Source organism: Entelurus aequoreus, linkage group LG14, assembly GCF_033978785.1.
Source record: "Entelurus aequoreus isolate RoL-2023_Sb linkage group LG14, RoL_Eaeq_v1.1, whole genome shotgun sequence".
NCBI classification, from domain to species: Eukaryota; Metazoa; Chordata; class Actinopteri; order Syngnathiformes; family Syngnathidae; genus Entelurus; species Entelurus aequoreus.
In genome coordinates, this window is record NC_084744.1 from 23,167,553 (window position 1) to 23,187,261 (window position 19,709).

The 19,709-nt window shown below is 38.9% G+C and overlaps 1 long non-coding RNA gene across 1 annotated transcript; it reads left to right on the plus strand.

The window, feature by feature from the left end:
- The first annotated feature begins 1,128 nt into the window (after positions 1-1,128).
- Positions 1,129-15,326, plus strand: LOC133664556 (uncharacterized). Its single transcript, XR_009828597.1, has 3 exons — positions 1,129-1,583; positions 5,706-7,505; positions 13,932-15,326. It is a non-coding gene; the product is annotated as an uncharacterized LOC133664556 (long non-coding RNA).
- The last annotated feature ends 4,383 nt before the right edge of the window (positions 15,327-19,709 follow it).

Here is a 19,709-nt window from a genome sequence, read left to right on the forward strand (position 1 = left end):
CCTTCTTTCCTCTCTCCCCTCTAGTCCTATCCATGTCCATACCTTCCTCATACATCCCCTCACTATCCCCTTCCATCTCCATCCACTCACAAAACAGTTTATTCACAACCGCCAAGAAGATTTAGATACTCTCACTGTTAGCCGCCGCTCCTTGGTTTACATCCGCCTTCCTCCTGTCTCCTCCTACTAGGGATGTGCGTATCGATCCTGTGGTATCGATATATTGATACTCACACGCTACTCATTTGGCATCACTTTTCTGAAAAAAGTATCGATATAAACCAAAAAATGGCGTGTGGGGGGTGCAAGCATCACTTTCAGATGTTTTTGATTACTTACTTAACTTACTATGTGCTGGGACACCCCTGTACCTGGCAGAGTATAGAGCCGGCCCAGTCACGTGACAGGAGACAGCGAATGAGCGTCGTCAACGTGCAACACACACACAGCCAGCCGACAGCGTTGTTACTTTTCCTGAACAGCAATCTGAGAATTCAGTAAAGTGTGACGTGTGACGACATATCTCGAGTACACTAAAGGTGTGATGGTGTCAGACATTTTTGTAGATCATTTTTCCAAGTTCATTTTCTCAGGGAACTGTCTTTCGTATGCAGGTTTATAGGACAAGGAAATCCTAGTTTATTGTGATAAGGAAATTATTGACTTTGCTTCAGAGAAGTGTTATAAGTTTACTTCCACAAAGAGGTTTGAAACATAACATTGTTATGAATAATTGTTTTTTTAAGCTTTTTCTACCAATACTTTTTTTTTTGAGAAATAAGAAAAGTGAAAATGTGTATATTTTTGTTTATTAATTTATTTTTCATATTTATGTTATTTATTTTAATTTAACTTTTATTATATATTGACCATAATAAATGTGGTATAAATGGTCTGTATTTGTCTTAAATAATAACAATAGTAATAATATCTTTGACTGACAAAAATTGCCAATAAGAAATTAATGGTATCGGTATCGATGAAAATGCAAGAAAAAGTATCGGTATCGTATCGAATCCTAAAAGTGTGGTATCGCCCATCCCTAGTCTCCTCCTACTCCTGCCTCGAAGTGCTTTCACGACAGTTAGCACGCTTAACGTTACAAGGCAGTGGGACGTCTATGAGCAGTACTGCCTTGTAACGTCAAGCGTGCTAACTGTCGTGAAAGCACTTCGACGGAGAAAGAAGTGCGCATGACGCTAATAAGTCAGTCTTATTATTTGTTCTCCAGTTTGAAATATTTACGTCGTATAAAATACATATTTGATTCTTTATTTAAGGATAAATCGTCTCGATGCGCTAGAAGCACTGTGCCGCTTCTTCTCCTGCTATCTTTGCTTGTTAGTTAGCTTAGCTCGCTAGTTAGCTTAGCTTGTTAGCTGCTAACAGAAGACACAGAAGTTATCAACACATCGCTAAGTAGAGATCAAGTGTGAAAGTAAAGTGTTGTGATTGTGGGAAAATGTGCGAAAGAACGATAGAGAACAAGGCATAACTTTGTCCAACAAAAGAGGAGAAGGAGCGACAACATCAACTACTGGACGCTGTTTTCAAGAAACATCAAGTTGTGTTACACAGAACAGGTTTGTTTACTTCTTACTCTCACATCTTTACTAACTTTATATTCAATTATTACACTGTTATTCAATATATTGTGTATAAGAAGTTGGGTTGTCTTGTGAGGATGATGCATTCCGTCTGGTACTTGCAACGTAGTCTTGCAACCACGTGGTTGTCGTGTTCTGTCGAATTTAACTACCCGTAAAGATGAGTTACATATCCCAGTCCATTTGTACAATAAACTGTTGAACTTCAATTCTAGTCTCCTCACTTTATACAGATAGTTAAAGGCCTACTGAAATGAGATTTTCTTATTCAAACGAGGATATCAGATCCATTCTATGTGTCACACTTGATCATTTTGCGATATTGCCTTATTTTTGCTAAAAGGATTTAGTAGAGAACATTGACAATAAAGTTCGCAACTTTTGGTCACTGATAAAAAAGCCTTGCCTGTACCGGAAGTAGCGTGACGTCACAGGTTGTGGAGCTCCTCACATCTGCACATTGTTTACAATCATGGCCACAAGCAGCGAAAGCAATTCGGACCGAGAGAGCGACGATTACCCCATTAATTTGAGCGAGGATGAAAGATTTGTGAATGAGGAAAGTGAGAGTGAAGGACTATAGGGCAGTGGAAGAAATTCAGATAGGGAAGATGCTGTGAGAGGCGGGTGGGACCTGATATTCAGCTGGTAATGACTAAAACAGTAAATAAACACAAGACATATATATACTCTATTAGCCACAACACAACCAGGCTTATATTTAATATGCCACAAATTAATCCTGCATAACAAACACCTCCCCCCTCCCGTCCATATAACCCGTCAATACAAATCAAACACCCGCACAACACACTCAATCCCACAGCCCAAAGTACCGTTCACTTCCGCAAAGTTCATACAGCACATATATTTCCCCAAAGTTACGTACGTGACATGCACATAGCGGCACGCACGTACGGGCAAGCGATCAAATGTTTGGAAGCCGCTGCTGCGTACTCACGTTAGCGCATATCCAACTCAAAGTACTCCTGGTAAGAGTCTCTGTTGTCCCAGGCCAATGGTAAAGCTCGACTGTCATCGTTCGGGAATGTAAACAATGAAACACCGGCTACGTGTTTGTATTGCTGCAGCCGGCCGCTAATACACCGCTTCCCACCTACAGCTTTCTTCTTTGCAATCTCCATTGTTCATTAAATAAATTGCAAAAGATTCACCAACACAGATGTCCAGAATACTGTGGAATTTTGCAATGAAAACAGACGACTTAATAGCTGGCCACAATGCTGTCCCAAAATGTCCGCTGCAATCCGTGACGTCACGCGCAAACGTCATCAAACCGAGACGTTTTCAGCAGGATATTTAGCGGGAAATTTAAAATTGCACTTTACTAATCTTTTACGATTTACACAACGTGCCAACTTCACTGGTTTTGGGTTTTGTAGAATGTATAACCATTGAAATATGTCAAGAAAAAAGCAAACACATATTCATCAGTTGTATATATAGATCACCTAAGTCAAGTATAGAAACATTTGAAGATTGGATCAAAGCAAATTACATGGACAATGGTAAAAAAATAATGTTCTTATGTGGTGACTTTAATATTGACTTATTGAACCCTAAAAAGCAAAAGTCTATTGATGACTTCATTGATACAATGTACAGCATCAGTTTATATCCTAAAATCACAAAGCCAAGCAGAATCACAGGACACTGTGCCACACTTATTGATCATATTTTTACCAATGATTTTGATAATAACACTACAAGTGGTCTACTTATAATCGATGTTAGTGATCATCTGTCAGTTTTCTCAATATATGATGGAAACTACAAGAAGAAGAACATGGAAGACAAAAAGACATTTCGAAGACTAAGCACAGAGAAGAGGATGATTGCTTTAAAAAAGGAGCTAGAAAAGCAAAATTGGGACAATGTGTACAATGAAAGTGATGTTGACGAAGCATATGAACATTTCTTAAACACGTTCATAATACTTTATAAAAAACATTGTCCATGAAAACAACTCAGCAGAAAGCAGAGAAAGAACAATCAACCATGGATGACAAAAGGATTAAAAAATGTTTGTAATAAGAGGAATACATTATATATAAGATATATAACACAAAGAACTACAGAGGCAGGAAATAAGTACAAAAGTATGAAAAAAAGCTAACTAGCATACTACGAACATGTAGAACATAATATTAGAGTCAAAAACAGAAACAAAAACAATATGAGCCCAACATGGGGCATCCTCAATAGCAGTGGTCCCCAACCACCGGGCCACGGCCCAGTACCGGTCCGTGGACCGATTAGTACCGGGCCGCACAAGAAATTAAAAAATATATATACACTACCGTTCAAAAGTTTGGGGTCACCCAAACAGTTTTGTGGAATAGCCTTCATTTCTAAGAACAAGAATAGACTGTCGAGTTTCAGATGAAAGTTCTCTTTCTCTGGCCATTTTGAGCGTTTAATTGACCCCACAAATGTGATGCTCCAGAAACTCAATCTGCTCAAAGGAAGGTCAGTTTTGTAGCTTCTGTAACAAGCTAAACTGTTTTCAGATGTGTGAACATGATTGCACAAGGGTTTTCTAATCATCAATTAGCCTTCTGAGCCAATGAGCAAACACATTGTACCATTAGAACACTGGAGTGATAGTTGCTGGAAATGGGCCTCTAAACACCTATGTAGATATTGCACCAAAAACCAGACATTTGCAGCTAGAATAGTCATTTACCACATTAGCAATGTATAGAGTGTATTTCTTTAAAGTTAAGACTAGTTTAAAGTTATCTTCATTGAAAAGTACAGTGCTCTTCCTTCAAAAATAAGGACATTTCAATGTGACCCCAAACTTTTGAACGGTAGTGTATATATATTATTATTATTTTTTTAATTTATTAAATCAACATAAAAAACACAATGTATACATTATATATCAATATAGATCAATACAGTCTGCAGGGATACAGTCCGTAAGCACACATGATTGTATTTCTTTATGACAAAAAAAACAAACCCCCCCCCCCGGTCCGTGGGACAAAGTTTCAAGCGTTGACCGGTCCGCAGCTACAAAAAGGTTGGGGACCACTGCTCAATAGCATTATTAAAAATGGCACTAAGAGAGATTACCCTCAATACTTCTCAGACGGAAACAAAAATAATGACAACATAAAGGAAGTACTTGAAAGTTTCAATAATTTGTAAATATTGGACCAAAATTGGAGGAAATGATTCCAGACCCAGTTTCAACTGAGGACTATAATGACACCATGGATAGAAAACCCAACTTAATGTTCCTCAATAATGTGACACAGGAGAAAATACACTATATTGCCAAAAGTATTTGGCCACCCATTCAAATGATCAGAATCAGGTGTCCTATTCACTTGGCCCGGCCACAGGTGTATAAAATCAAGCACTTAGGCATGGAGACTGTTTCTACAAACAGTTGTAAAAGAATGGGCCGCTCTCAGGAACTCAGTGATTTCCAGCGTGGAACTGTCATAGGATGCCACCTGTGCAACAAATCCAGTCGTGAAATTTCCTTGCTCCGAAATATTCCAAAGTCAACTGTCGGCTTTATTATAAGAAAATGTGAGAGTTTGGGAACACAGGTGGGGGCCATAAGACAATATAGGACCCACTGTCTGTCAAATAGTCAAAAACCCATCAATCAAAATGATTTATGACCTTTAAGCCACACCCCGGCTTCCGGTGTGATCAGTAGGTCACTGACAGTATGATTTGACTGATCTATAAAGATGATCATGTATTTTACAGTCTGATTTGTCAGATGTCAGTTGTTTTGAAAATCTATGAAAGATGTGTCTAAGTCATCTCTATATATCTAATATATGTCATTTAACAGGCGCGTGTATGTGAACTATACTACGCCTCTTCATTGTTGGAACTCTGTAAAATGGAGAGGGTGCTATGAAAGGCATGTTGATGTGTGTGTGCGTGTTTGTGTGGGCCCACCTAGGAAGGATAGAAGAATGTCTTGTGCTACCATGAGGGTTTGTGTGGGCTCAGCTTTTTCCCTTCGTGCCACCTCAGAGTTGAAACAAACACATGAGGAAAAGTCCTGTTTATTTCTAATAAAATTCATTGTAATGTGTTCTGCAGACGTCTGTGAAGATCATCTTCTCTCTGAGCAACAGGAGTGGAGCTTCAGGATGGTGAAGGAGGAGCCACAGCCCTCTTACTTTAAAGAGGAAGACAAGGACCCACTCCCCCCCCCACTTTAAAGATGAAGAGGAAGTGCCAGAGACCCCACACTTTATAAAGAAAGTGAAGGATCCACTGACCCCCAACTGTAAACAAAACAAGGATGAACCACTGACCCCCCACTTTAAAGAGGAGGAGGAGGCGCCACAGACCTCGCACATTAAAGAAGAGGAGGTGGAATACAACATCAGTCTGGGGGGAGAGCATATTGAAGGACTGGTGGAGTTCCCAGTGACTGGTGTCCCTGTGAAGAGTGAAGATGATGAGGTCAAAGGTGAAAGTGAGGAGAAGAGAGAGGCGGAGCCTCCAAGCAGCAGCTCAACACAACACATGACAACAGAAGCTGATGGAGACCACTGTGGAGGATCACAAGCAGACAAGCTCTTAGCTCCACTATCAGATAGTGAGGACACAACGTCACACTCTCCTAACACTGATGATGAAGACTCTAAAGATGATAAGACATGTCACACTGACGACACTCACTTGAAATGTTCTCACTGTGACAAAAACTTTAAATACCACAGTGATCTGAAAACACATATGAGAATACACACTGGAGAAAACCCCTTTACCTGCTCAGTATGTGGTAAAAGTTGTGGACTAAGTCAGAATTTGAAAGTACACATGAGAATACACACCGGAGAAAAACCTTATGTCTGTTCAATCTGTAGTAAAAGTTTTGTACAAAGAAACCATTTGGAAGTACACAAGAGAACACACACTGGTGAAAAACATTTTTCCTGTTCAATCTGTGGTAAAGGTTTTAGAGAAAGTCACAATTTGAAAAGACACATGAGAACACACACTGGTGAAAAATCACATTCCTGTTCAATCTGCAACAGAAGCTTTTGTCAACGACCAAACCTTGTAGCACACATGAGAAGACACACAGGAGAGAAAGTGTTGAGTTGCAGTGTGTGTGGTGAAAGATTCTCATATAAGTACCAGTGTAAGAAACACAAGTGTGCTGGTGAGAACAGCAGCAGCAAATGAAACTGCAGGATTAGAAATAAACTGTCAAGACTTTAATTTTGACTTTCTAACTACATCAGCACATATAACATGTGTGACATTGTTGTTTGTGTAATAATCTTCTTAATATGCTTCTACATTTATAAATTAGATATTTTATATTAGTGCTTTTTTCAGTCAAGTACATGCATTAAAATGCAACATTGTGTATGTAGTAGAATTTCTGACCTTTGACCTATAGTTCATGTCTGTCAAAAATGTATGCTCATTTTGATTTCTCTTCCTCTTCTGTGGGACAAAAGTGAACTTTAAGTCGTGCCAACCTGTCTAACTGAATGTGTTGACTGTCTAAAAGATTCGAGTTGTTATGGAACAGATAGGGAAAACAAAACAAGACATTGACGCACTAACAAGAGAGATAAGAAAGGGATAAAGCCAAACGAAGAGTGTGTTTTGGACACCATCTTCTTTTTCATGGTGACGGGCGCGCCCGGGGGGGAAACTTTCTGTGTGCTAGACAACTCAACCCAACCATTGTACCATTTGATTATGAGTAAAATAAAACTCTTGTGTTAAATCTACTTTGGTTCTCATTGACAACCTGGACTTTCCACTACAAAATTGGCGTCACGAACTAGGATGGTCCAGAACTCTGCAAGTCAACATCCGATCCCGGCTTCTCTCTCAGGCAGACAACGCTTGCACGCGCGCATCTAATAAAAGGTAAGCTATTTTGCTTATTGTGTAAAAGTTGTCTGTCTGAAGAGAAACGGGATCGGTAAGATGAAAACTGAAATTTTTTTTTCATAAAAGATAGTTCTCCAAAAACAACCTAGACTGGGGCATGTGTTGGTTGGCTTGAGTTGTTTTATATGTGATCATTTGTCTGTGTGTTTGTTGAAAACTTGTAATCTCTTGTTTTTAACAAATGGGGATTGTTGATAGAATTTTGGTGGTTTGGAGTGTAGAAGCATAGACGATGTGAGACGAAAAATTTCTTTGCAAGTACATGGTTAGCCGGAGTTGGACACAGCGAAATTTAAGGCAAGGTTGGCTAAACTGATGTGACATTTGGCCCACACAAATTTATGACGTCTATGAAGGTCCTACGTATCTGTCTATGTGGAAGCTGCAGCCGGGTAAAAAGCCTGATATAAGGTGATCGTTCAGTGACTCCGGTAGAGGAGATCAACTGAGCCAAGTTGTCACGAATTTGGAAATTTGCTGCAGTATAGATGGATAGAGTAAGGGCTCCATATGGTAGAGCCTTGGTGAAACTATATGGACTGACCAGACACGATGTACTGTAGAAATTGAAGGGTGATTCCTGGTAATTCTACAGCGCCTTAGGCTGTTATCCGTGTTGGTCAGGAAGGAAAAGCAGGATTTGCTCCGCTGAATGGGTTAATCGCCATTATATGAGTAAGAATGACCTGCGTGTGTGTGTTATGAGACGGCCGATTCCACAAAAGCACGCGTGCATTAGTTGTTTATATTGGTCCGGACCAGGGGGGAGTGTTTTGTGGGATAAAAATGTGTGTTTTTAAATTTATATATATATATCTACGTATTTTAATAACTTTTGTGTAGCACCTGGTTTCTTATCTGTTTTAATTCCCCTCTGAAAAAAAAAATCAACCTCTCCCCTCACGCTTTTTTCGCACCCACGCTGATCTGCAAAAGTTGCGAAATTGTCCAAAATGTGTGTGCGTGTGAGAAAGTAGACAACGTTTATGTACAGAAAACATATGAGTGTATGATCTATCCATTTAATTATCTTATTCCGCTCTCGGAGGTTGGATCGCGGGGGCAGCAGCCTAAGCAGGGAAGTCCAGAATACCCTCCTTAAACTTGACTATTTGTCCATCTAAGAGTGAATGATAAATGTTGTTATTATTATTAAGGTTCTGATATGATACAGCTGTGCTTCTGGATGAGAAAAATAGTTGTCTATTGCATTTACTTTTAACTGTGCTGGTAAATTCTCTGTGTGTGAGTGACTGTGTGACGCATGTAAAAAAAAAAGCTGGGAGACATTTTGAGATAAGAGTGTGTGCGTGTGACGAGGCTGTGTGAGTGACAGCTGCGTGAGGCATTGGTTCGAAGAGGAGTGACACTGATAGCATCGAGCTAGGTTAGCATTGTGTTAGCATAGCATTGAGCTAGGTTAGCATTGTGTTAGCATAGCATTGGGCTAGGTTAACAAAAGTTTGTTTACTGAGGCATAGTAAAGCTAAGTTAGCATCTAGCTTGGCATTACTAAGTGTGGTTGAACAGTTATTCTCGGTCTGTAGAGTGTGCTAGTAGTAGATGCTTGCTAAGTCCAGTAAAATAATAGATATATGGAAAATTACACGTTTAAATATCAATAAATAAATACGGATTGTGGGACATTGAAACATTGTTTAATTCATCATTCATTTATATGTCTAGTATCCTTTTTTTTGGGACAGCCTTGTTGCTTATCTGATCCATCCAGTTTCTGTGTGGAAGTTGAGACAAACACACACGCACGAACATCATAGATTAGGACACATTGTAACTTTGAATTAATAGTTATACAACAAATAAATTAATAATATTGAATTTAAATTTGATAAAGATAAATTGATCATACATTGACATTTTAATTTTTTTAGGAATAAACACACAATAAAATAAAAGTTAAATTTATATTCTAATACATCTAAGGGCATCTGTGAAACATAGAGTCTGAAGAAGTACAGATAAGATCCACTCAGCGCCATTGTCAAAACAAAACGTAGAGAAGCGTTAAACAAATTCTAATCAGAAGGAAGACAGACCAAAATATGAGAGCTTAAGTAAACAGACAGCAAGTAAACCAGAAATAATAATGTAAATAAATAACAAAGAAAGCAAATTTCTATGTGACATTGGTGCATGTAGAATTACAAATAGAGAATAAAACTAAATGGAAATAACTGTCTGCAAGATGAGCATGACGTCATGAATTGTGCTCGGGTTAGTAATAGATAGATAGATAGACAGATAAAACGTTATTGATTCCTTCAGGAGAGTTCCCTTTGGAAGAAGAACTAAAAAGTAAACAGTAACTAATAAGGGTATAAATGGAAACAAAATAGATTCTATTAAAAGAGAAACTAGGCATTAACGACCATGATATAAAAAAAAAAGAAAAGTATTGCACTGTTATTGTTTTGCATTCCCTGTCATCCTAGCCCCCCAAAGAGGAGTTGTACAGTGTAATGATGTATGAGACAAAGGATTTTTCATAGGCTAAACCAGTAGTTCTCAAATGAGGGTATGGTGTTTCCGCCCGGACAAAAAAGGGAGGTACTTGAAGGTATGCCAAGGGGTACCTGAGATTTTAAATATTTTAAAATGCAGACAATAAAAATAAACACAGTACGGACGTTAAAAGTTAAAAGATTAAAAGATTTAGCTGAAAGATAAGGAGAAACGTGAATAAAAACATTCCTTTGTTTTGGAGAGTATCACGCACAGCAGGAGGTCAGAGTGCAAGCATGACAGCTTGCTCGCGCCTACTGATAGACAAATGATAGTTTAAATTAACTTATAGATCATCTTTAAGTGAATTAAAAGGGTACTTAAATACACATGAAGTAGCACGTATAATCTTTGAATTAAGGTTTTTGATTAGCAATTAATGGGATAGTTAAGACTGTAATTTTAAAACGTGATATGCAAATTGAACTAACCGAGAGGATATGAAAACGATGGGTGTACATGTTTTGAGTTCCAAATTCTGGAGGAAAAAACCTCAACAAAACGTAAAACCATACAGACGGACTTGGGTGGTAGCCACAGTTGTGCTAGGTCAAGCGAGGGTGGAAAGGATATGCAGCCGGGGGACTGCCAACTTCTCTGAACAAGACAAGCTCCAAAGTTGTAGCCAGAACATGCTCACAAAAAATACAGGTGTGACAGCAGGACGAACAGCAGGATACAAACAGACCCCTGCTGGACATAAGTGTCAACGGACAATGTTCAACACAATCTTTGAAGCATTCCTTTGTGGTCAACCTGCACACACCTTGTAATGACCTGCTTACGAACTGTGCCCTGACAATTCAATACTGCACAGAAGGAACTTCCTGATGTTGCCTGACAGCACGACATCAGCTGACAACTACTGGGGACGCCTCCCAGGAATGAGTGGAAGACGGGGACTGCTCCAACTGTCCTAGCGCTGGCTGACGGAGGTGCGTCCGTGTGTCCTGCCACCCAAACCGCCAAAGTGTATGATCACCAATTAGACGACTCATAATAGGAGCCTTTTGACTCTTATATATGGTGGGACTCAAGGTATGGCCGCTCATGTGAACTATCCTTAAAACAATTAGAATGGTATAAGATGGACAACTAATGACCCACATTGTTCCCTCTGTCCTGCCTACGAAACAAAAAAAATGTAGGTCAAATGATAAAACAGGGCGTAGCTGCCGCTGATTGAACCGATACGCAAATCAATTATTTCGGTTGTCTGTTAAAAACATAGCTATTGGTTGCAATTTGGACATTACTGCTGTAGGCTACAAAGAGCTAGCAGCTACACAACAGCTGAGCTAAAACAAAATTTAAGCATATCAAATATTTATAGTTGTTTATTACATACACAAAGTCGCAGAGAGACAGAAGTCTGTAGAAAGTATTCAGTAACAAACGTGTCCGCATTAATAAACTTTCTACCACAGGAAATATACTGAACAAATACAGCAGTTACTGTCAGACTCTAATCCGGATTACCGTGTCTATCAGAGACATGGTTAAAACCCACAACACCTTTACGTTCTAATTAATGTCCCGGGGGACAAGATTACAGAAAAGACAGATCGAGTGACAAAGGGGGGAGGAATTATGATTTATGAAAGGGAAAACATTAAAAGTAGATCAATTTGAGTATGTTGAAATTAAAATCACATTTTCCTCAGAAATGTATTTCAAGGTAATTGTAGTATACCGACCGACCACAGCTAAAGACATTTTTCTTGATTCATTTTCAGACATCCTCAAACAGCATAGTATGACAGAAGTAACGTCATGGAGGACGTTAATCTGGACTGGTTAAATAAGACGCGTAGAAAGAAACTTAAGGACGGCGTGGCGAAGTGGGTAGAGTGGCTGTGCCAGCAATCGGAGTGTTGCTGGTTACTGGGGTTCAATCCCCACCTTCTACCTTCCTAGTCACGTCCGTTGTGTCCTTGGGCAAGACACTTCACCCTTTGCCTCTGATGGCTGCTGGTTAGCGCCTTGCATGGCAGCTCCCGCCATCAGTGTGTGAATGTGTGTGTGAATGGGTAAATGTGGAAATACTGTCAAAGCGCTTTGAGTACCTTGAAGGTAGAAAAGCGCTATACAAGTATAACCCATTTATCATTTATATTATAAACGGCTTCTACATGATACAAATGATAAGCAGCTCTACTAGAATTACAATTGGATGACAAAAATCAAAGAGAACATCTGTAAATACACGGATACAAAACCAGAAAGAAGAGTGCTAAAATAAAAATACCATTGGATTCTAATAAAGACATGAGGACTCAGCTCTCATAAGAGCAATTAAAAAACAGGTCTAAATACAGATCGTATGATTTAAAAGTTTGGAGGAACAAAAGTTACAATGTTTATGCGGAAGTCTAAGGCTGACTTTCACTTAGAATTAATTAAAGCTGCAAAAAGGAACAATAGAGAGTTATGGAAAACCAGATACAAACTTACGGAAAGAGAGCAAACAAGAAACAACACTATAACATTAAATATCAATGGCGCTACTATCGCAGACAGTCTGGACATAAGTGGTAATTTTGATGAACATTTCATCCAGTAATTAACAAATGAAACAAAGTTAAACAAAATCTTCGCTGCATTATCAGACTCACGATCTAGAGATATATATATGGGTTGGACACTATCTTCCTAAAAACATATAAGGATTGTATTATTGCTCGTATAACAACGATTGATAAATAAATCAATAACGGAAAACACTTTCCCTACCACGTGGAGAAACTGCTACTATGATTAAATCCATAAAGCAGGAAATAAAGAAGACCAGAACATGTACAGACCAATTAGCCTTCTCCACGTTATAACAAAAGGAATAGAAAATTTGAAATTAAAAAGTGGCTTTGGAGTAATCAAAGGCTGCTCAGACGGTCACTAAGAGGGGCATTATGTTGACACATCAATTTAATGAGTATTATATTTATCCATGAGAGCATTTTTGTTGTAAATTGTGAGGTATGGCTGTTAAAATCTTGGTTGTTTTTACGAATGATGACAGATGTGAACAAGAGCATGTATGGTCTTTGTGTGATGATGTAAATAAGGTGTGGTTGTATTGTATGGTAAGTATGTGTCCATGAAGGGGCATTTGGTGACTTTTCTTATAATTGAATACATGCTACAGTATGATTATTTTTGATTAATTATTGATTATTATGAATGTATATATTTATTATGATTAATTAGTGTCATAATTTTAGTGCTTGATTTGTGGATCCCCTTAATTTAGGTAGCCAGGGACTACAGATGGAAAGTAGCTATTTAGATATAATCTGGTACAGAACATATCTGTTTCTCAACTTAATGTTTCTGTGCATTGTCCCATCATAGATAGACTAAATTAAATACAACTATTTAGTGAATTATTGAGGCCACAATAATTCACTAGGTGTTGTAAAATATCAAAGTACTATTGCAAAAGCGAACAGTGACCTCAAACATGACCTGTCCTCCGCCTCTGTTCTTGCTGCGCTTGACTATCAGCTGCCTTTTCTTTTTCTTGGATGTTTCTGAAACTACTAATACTACTACTACTACTACTACTACTATTACTATTACTGCGACTAACACTGTCCCTGTGAGAGGGACAGAGGGGGGAGGTGAGTTTGGATTGGGTCAAGTTTGAGCGTGTTGAGGTTTTATTTAATCGATATGATCAATCCGGTACAAGGATAAAGGAACGTAATGATTTAGATTGACAATTGCAGTGGTTGGCGAAAGCAACCCCACCCTCAAAGGAGGGTGCCAATTCAGTAATTAAATATTTTGTGAATGATCTAATATCCCGACATGGTTTCCCCAAAAAGATTAGGTCAAACAACGGCACCTATTTTAAGAAAACAGGTTAATCTTCTTCAGTCACAAGATCAGCACTTCTCAGGACCAGCAGCTTCCTAGGAAGGTGGAAAGACCATGAGACCAAAATGGTAAGTTTGCAAAATGTAGAATTTGTGTGCCAGTTCCTCTGTGCAGATTTGAGGATGAAAGCAGCCACTCCAGATTCCCTTGCACTCGCTAAGAGGGGCACGGTCAAAGCCGATCCAGGACCAACACCCGATACCTGACTGGAAGGAACCGAGAGGAGAGACAACACCTTGCCAGCGATGACGAGAACAACTAACGTTGCCAGCCAATATGTGTCCACCGGGACTCCAGCAGCTGTGGAAAGAAGTGTCGGGAGTGCCGAAGCAGCGAGGAGGCGTTGAAGCAAGCCGAGGGCCTGGACCAAAGCCCCAACGCCCCATACTTTGCCCCGCCTTCCCCAAAGCCCCATACTTTTCCCCAATTTCGGCCAGCACGGACATGCCATTAAACAGTCTGCCCAATGGACTGAACCACACCCCAAGAACAGACAGAGACAGACTGTTTGAGTGGATCTCTTTCTTCACCAAGGCAGCCAAAAGCCCAACGAGGTGTCGGCAGGCCACCAGCCTGAGGCACCACCGAGCCATCCATACGAGCACTAATCGAACATGGACTCATACGAAATTCAGTTGTGTGTACAAAATCAATTGGTAACTACATTCATTGCAAATGCCGGGAAAAATAATAATGCAACAGCTTACAGTCATAAGTCTATATTAATTCTAAACCAGATCTTGTTTGATTCATTATTAATGTGAAAATACATCTTGAATAAGAATATATATATTCATCTAATTATGTTCATGATCAAAGTATTTTGGTATTACGTTACTAACTCAAAGGGTAGGCCACTAATTGTGTTCTGTGAGATGGTTTTACTGCAGGCTGGTAACAGCGATCGCTCTGAAGGAGGGTCATAGACGGAATTTTTGCCTCGTATAAAAACATTGAGGTTTTTGCCTCTATCTGCGGTAGAGATTTAATTTAGTGGTCTATATCAGAAATTGTTTTGGTCCAGGGTCTTAAGACCCTGGAAGGCGGGTATGTAGTAGAATTTCTGACCTTTGACCTATAGTTCATGTCTGTCAAAAATGTATGCTCATTTTGATTTCTCTTCCTCTTCTGTGGGACAAAAGTGAACTTTAAGTCGTGCCAACCTGTCTAACTGAATGTGTTGACTGTCTAAAAGATTCGAGTTGTTATGGAACAGATAGGGAAAACAAAACAAGACATTGACGCACTAACAAGAGAGATAAGAAAGGGATAAAGCCAAACGAAGAGTGTGTTTTGGACACCATCTTCTTTTTCATGGTGACGGGCGCGCCCGGGGGGGAAACTTTCTGTGTGCTAGACAACTCAACCCAACCATTGTACCATTTGATTATGAGTAAAATAAAACTCTTGTGTTAAATCTACTTTGGTTCTCATTGACAACCTGGACTTTCCACTACAGTACTTTTATTAAAAAATTAACAGAACAATTTGACTGAAAAGGTGAGAGTAAACAGTACAAGACATATTTTACACACTAAACATTTTATGTGTATATATATTCATAATACAATTTTAGACTTATTCATAAAAGTGTTTTATATAGGTGTTTGGAATATTGAAGTGTTATGGATTTCTATTTCTAATTGTTAATGATCCCATAGATTAGCACCTTTATATGATATACATATGTACTGGTTCACATCTGAAACACCTTCTGGACCACTTCAGGAAGCATATTATTATTTACTTTATACATCATGTGAACAGTTGTCTTTTATACAATTTTAAAATGTGTGACTTTATGAATCATTTGTTGGGTCTCTATAATAAATTTTATTAATTATCTTTATTTCTTTTGTAATATGATGATTGTGTTGTGATTGTAATTATCTTTATTTACAGGTCGTTCTTAATAAAATCTTCAAATAATAAAATACTTTTATCAGTCAATAAGTGCATCAGCGACCTTTTTCAAAACCATTGCTGTACAAAGATGGATTTGTTTCTCGTGTTAATATAACAACAATTCCATAGTGGAGTATTGTGTGTCCAGTACAACAACACTTGCTGGTAGAGATAAGTACCGTTCACATTCCCACCAATACGGTACACATTCCGGTACTTTGGAATCGACACCAGTCCTCAACTTTTTGGTACTTTTGTGTGTTAATAATATTAATTGTTTATGATAAATAAATCTAAATTTTTATTGCAACATTTAACAATGAGCTTGTTATGATAACTGTTGTCATTTTGTTACATCTTGTTTGATTTTCAAATCGTCATTTACAAGTAAGTTTATTTACAGTTGCAAGTCCAATACAGTAGATGGCAGTCATGTAAATTCATAATGTTTTTTGTTGCGCCCAAAAAAGTGTTCATACTGTAAATATTGTATTTATTACACACCAGCTGTTTGATTGTAATGTTCATCTGAGTTATAGTTTTCATTAACTAATTTGGGGGTGTTAAAATCGTCATGAGAAATTGCTAATGCTAATCAGTAGCATGTCAATAGCAAAGCCAATGTATATTAGCATCAAGCTAGCACAACTTTCGGAAAAGTGGAGCCTTACTTTACTTACGTTGTAGCGTTTTTTGAATTCATTTATTTGTTGGCCCTTACAATTGCATCATTTACCTGAACTTAGTTTGGCTGAGTCCGCTCTCAGTGCTGCTGGAGTGATCGCCAAGTGTCGAACGGAGGTGAAGTTAGTTTGAAGTTGGATATTCAACAGACATTAAACATCCAGCCAGGCTGACTGTTTGTCCCCGGCATTGAAAACTCATGCCCCGTCTGTCAGTCCGTGCTGACAAGTGCTTTAGTTTAAGGGACTGTTAATAAAGTACTTGTCATTGGCTCGCAAAGAACATTTCAACTGTCAATAGCTTTAGTCATGTGACCTAGAACCTCAAACCCACTTTGATATTGTTTGTTCATCACTGCTATAGCCGGCTCATGCGTTGAATTTCCCAGTTTTAAGGGATAAGCAGTAGAAAATGGATGAACGGATGTTCAGTGACAGGCTAGAAACTGTCAAACCTTAAAGGCCTACTGAAAAGAATTTTTTTTATTTAAACGGGGATAGCAGATCTATTCTATGTGTCATACTTGATCATTTCGCGATATTGCCATATTTTTGCTGAAAGGATTTAGTATAGAACAACGACGATAAAGATCGCAACTTTTGGTATCTGATAAAAAAAGGCTTGCCCCTACCGGAAGTAGCGTGACGTAGTCAATTGAACATATACGCAAAGTTCCCTATTGTTTACAATGATGGCCGCATGAAGTGAGAGAGATTCGGACCGAGAAAGCGACAATTTCCCCATTAATTTGAGCGAGGATGAAAGATTTGTGGATGAGTAAAGTGCAAGTGAAGGACTAGTGGGGAGTGGATGCGATTCAGATAGGGAAGATGCTGTGAGAGCCGGGGGTGACCTGATATTCAGCTGCGAATGACTACAACAGTAAATAAACACAAGACATATATATACTCTAGCCACAACACAACCAGGCTTATATTTAATATGCCACAAATTAATCCTGCATAAAAACACCTAGGTGTTTATGCTAGCTCCTAGCTCCTCTGCTAGCTCCTAGCTCCATAGAACACGCCAATACAATTTAAACACCTGATCAACACACATAATCACTCAGCCCAAAAGACCGTTCACCTAACCCAAGGTTCATAAAAGTTATATATTTAAACAAAGTTACGTACGTGACGCGCACGTACGTGCAAGCGATCAAATGTTTGGAAGCCAAAGCTGCATACTCACGGTAGCACGTCTGCGTCTTTGTCATCCAAATCAAAGTAATCCTGGTAAGAGTCTGTGTTGGCCCAGTTCTCTACAGGCGTCTGTGTATCGAAGTCAAAAGTCCTCCTGGTTAGAGTCTCTGTTATCCGAGTTCTTCCATCTTGACTGCATCTTTCGGGAATGTAAACAACGAAACACCGGCTGTGTTGTGTTGCTGCTGACTTCCTTTGCAAAATACGTCCGCTTTGCACCGAGAACTTTCTTCTTTGCTTGCTCAGCTTCTTTCTCCATAATGCAATGAACATAATTGCAACATATTCACCAACACAGATGTCCAGAATACATCCAGAATGAGATGAAAACAGCTATTTCGTATTGGCTTCAATGTGGAAGGCATACCTCTGTTCCCCGGGCTACGTCACGCGCATACGTCATCCTCAGAGGCGTTTCGAACCGGAAGTTCCCCGGGACATTTAAAATTGCACTTTATAAGTTAACCCAGCCGTATTGGCATGTGTTGCAATGTTAAGATTTCATCATTGATATATAAACTATCAGACTGTGTGGTCGGTAGTAGTGGGTTTCAGTAGGCCTTTAAGCCCGCCAAGTGCTTGAAATCAAAGCAGTTTTACACGGTCATAGACTGAGAGGCTGCAGACCAAGAAAGAAGCCTCTGTCCCCAAGTTGCCAACTCTAAGATGGATTTACTTAGAAGACACCCACACGTTCAAGCATTTGTTTCGACAAAAGTTTACTGGTCGGATGAGACTTTGCTTCACCAATCAACAGTGAAAAGGTTGATCTTTGTACACAAGCAGGTTTTCCAACAAGACAACAATATTAAACACACATAAAATCTGGTTTTAAAGGGTTTCAGGCAGGTTTCTGGGATGTCCGTTCCAGAGACTCGACCTTAACCCTGCTAAACATTTGAGAACAATGCTTTGAACTGGCTCCGTTCCAAGAAAGCAACACATTTCAATCAAATCTACCAGTATTTCCAAGAACGGGGTCAAATATGCAACCAGAGTTTTGCCGGAAGCGTTTTGCTTTATTTGTATGTAGTTTTATGTGTTGTGAAGAAACCCTGAATTGCTCCGTCGTAAGAACATCAGACTTTCAGTCTGAGTTTCCGGGATTCAAGTCCCTGTTCTGCTAATCAACAATAGGCTCCGAGATCACTCTGCAAAAGTCTCCTTCTTGCCCTCAAAAGTCAGTATAATAATCCAGTACTGTTTTCAATAATGATAAATGAAGTGTTTAGTGAAGTGGAAGGGTTAGTGGAAGTTTAGTTTAGTCTTTATTTGAAGGGACAATGCGCAGAAACATTAAGCTCAAAGACAGATATGTTCTGTACCAGATTATAGCTAAATAGCTAATTTCCATCTGCAGTCCCTGGCTACCTAAATTAAAGGGATACAAAAAATCATGCAATAAAATTATGACAATAAAAACATACTATAGCATGTTTTTAAATTAAGAAAAGTCATAAAATGCCCTTTCATGTACACATACTTAATATACAATACAACCACACCTCATTTACATCATCACACAAAGACAATACATGCTTTTGTTCACATCTGTCATCATTTGTAAAAACAACCATGATTTTAACAGACACACCTCACAATTTACAATAAAAATGCTCTCATGGATAAATATAATACACATTCGGTTGATGTGTCAAACATAATGCCACCTTAGTGACCGTGTGAGCAGCTTTGATTGCTCCAAAGCCACTTTTTAACTTCAATTGTGAATGAAGAGTAATCTGTTAGACTTTTCAAGTTTGTTGTGAGGTCGTTCCATTCCTTTATGGCTTTATATGAAAAGGCTGATTGTGCAAAAGAGGTTTTACATCTGGGTACGCTACACTGCCCCCTGGTGGAGGCTCGTGTTTTTCTAGTTGTCACAGCAGATGTAAACTGGACAAAGTGCTTAAGTGGCGCTGGTGCAGTGTTATTTAGGATTCGATGGGCCATTCGTATTGATGCTAATCTTTGAATGTTAGCT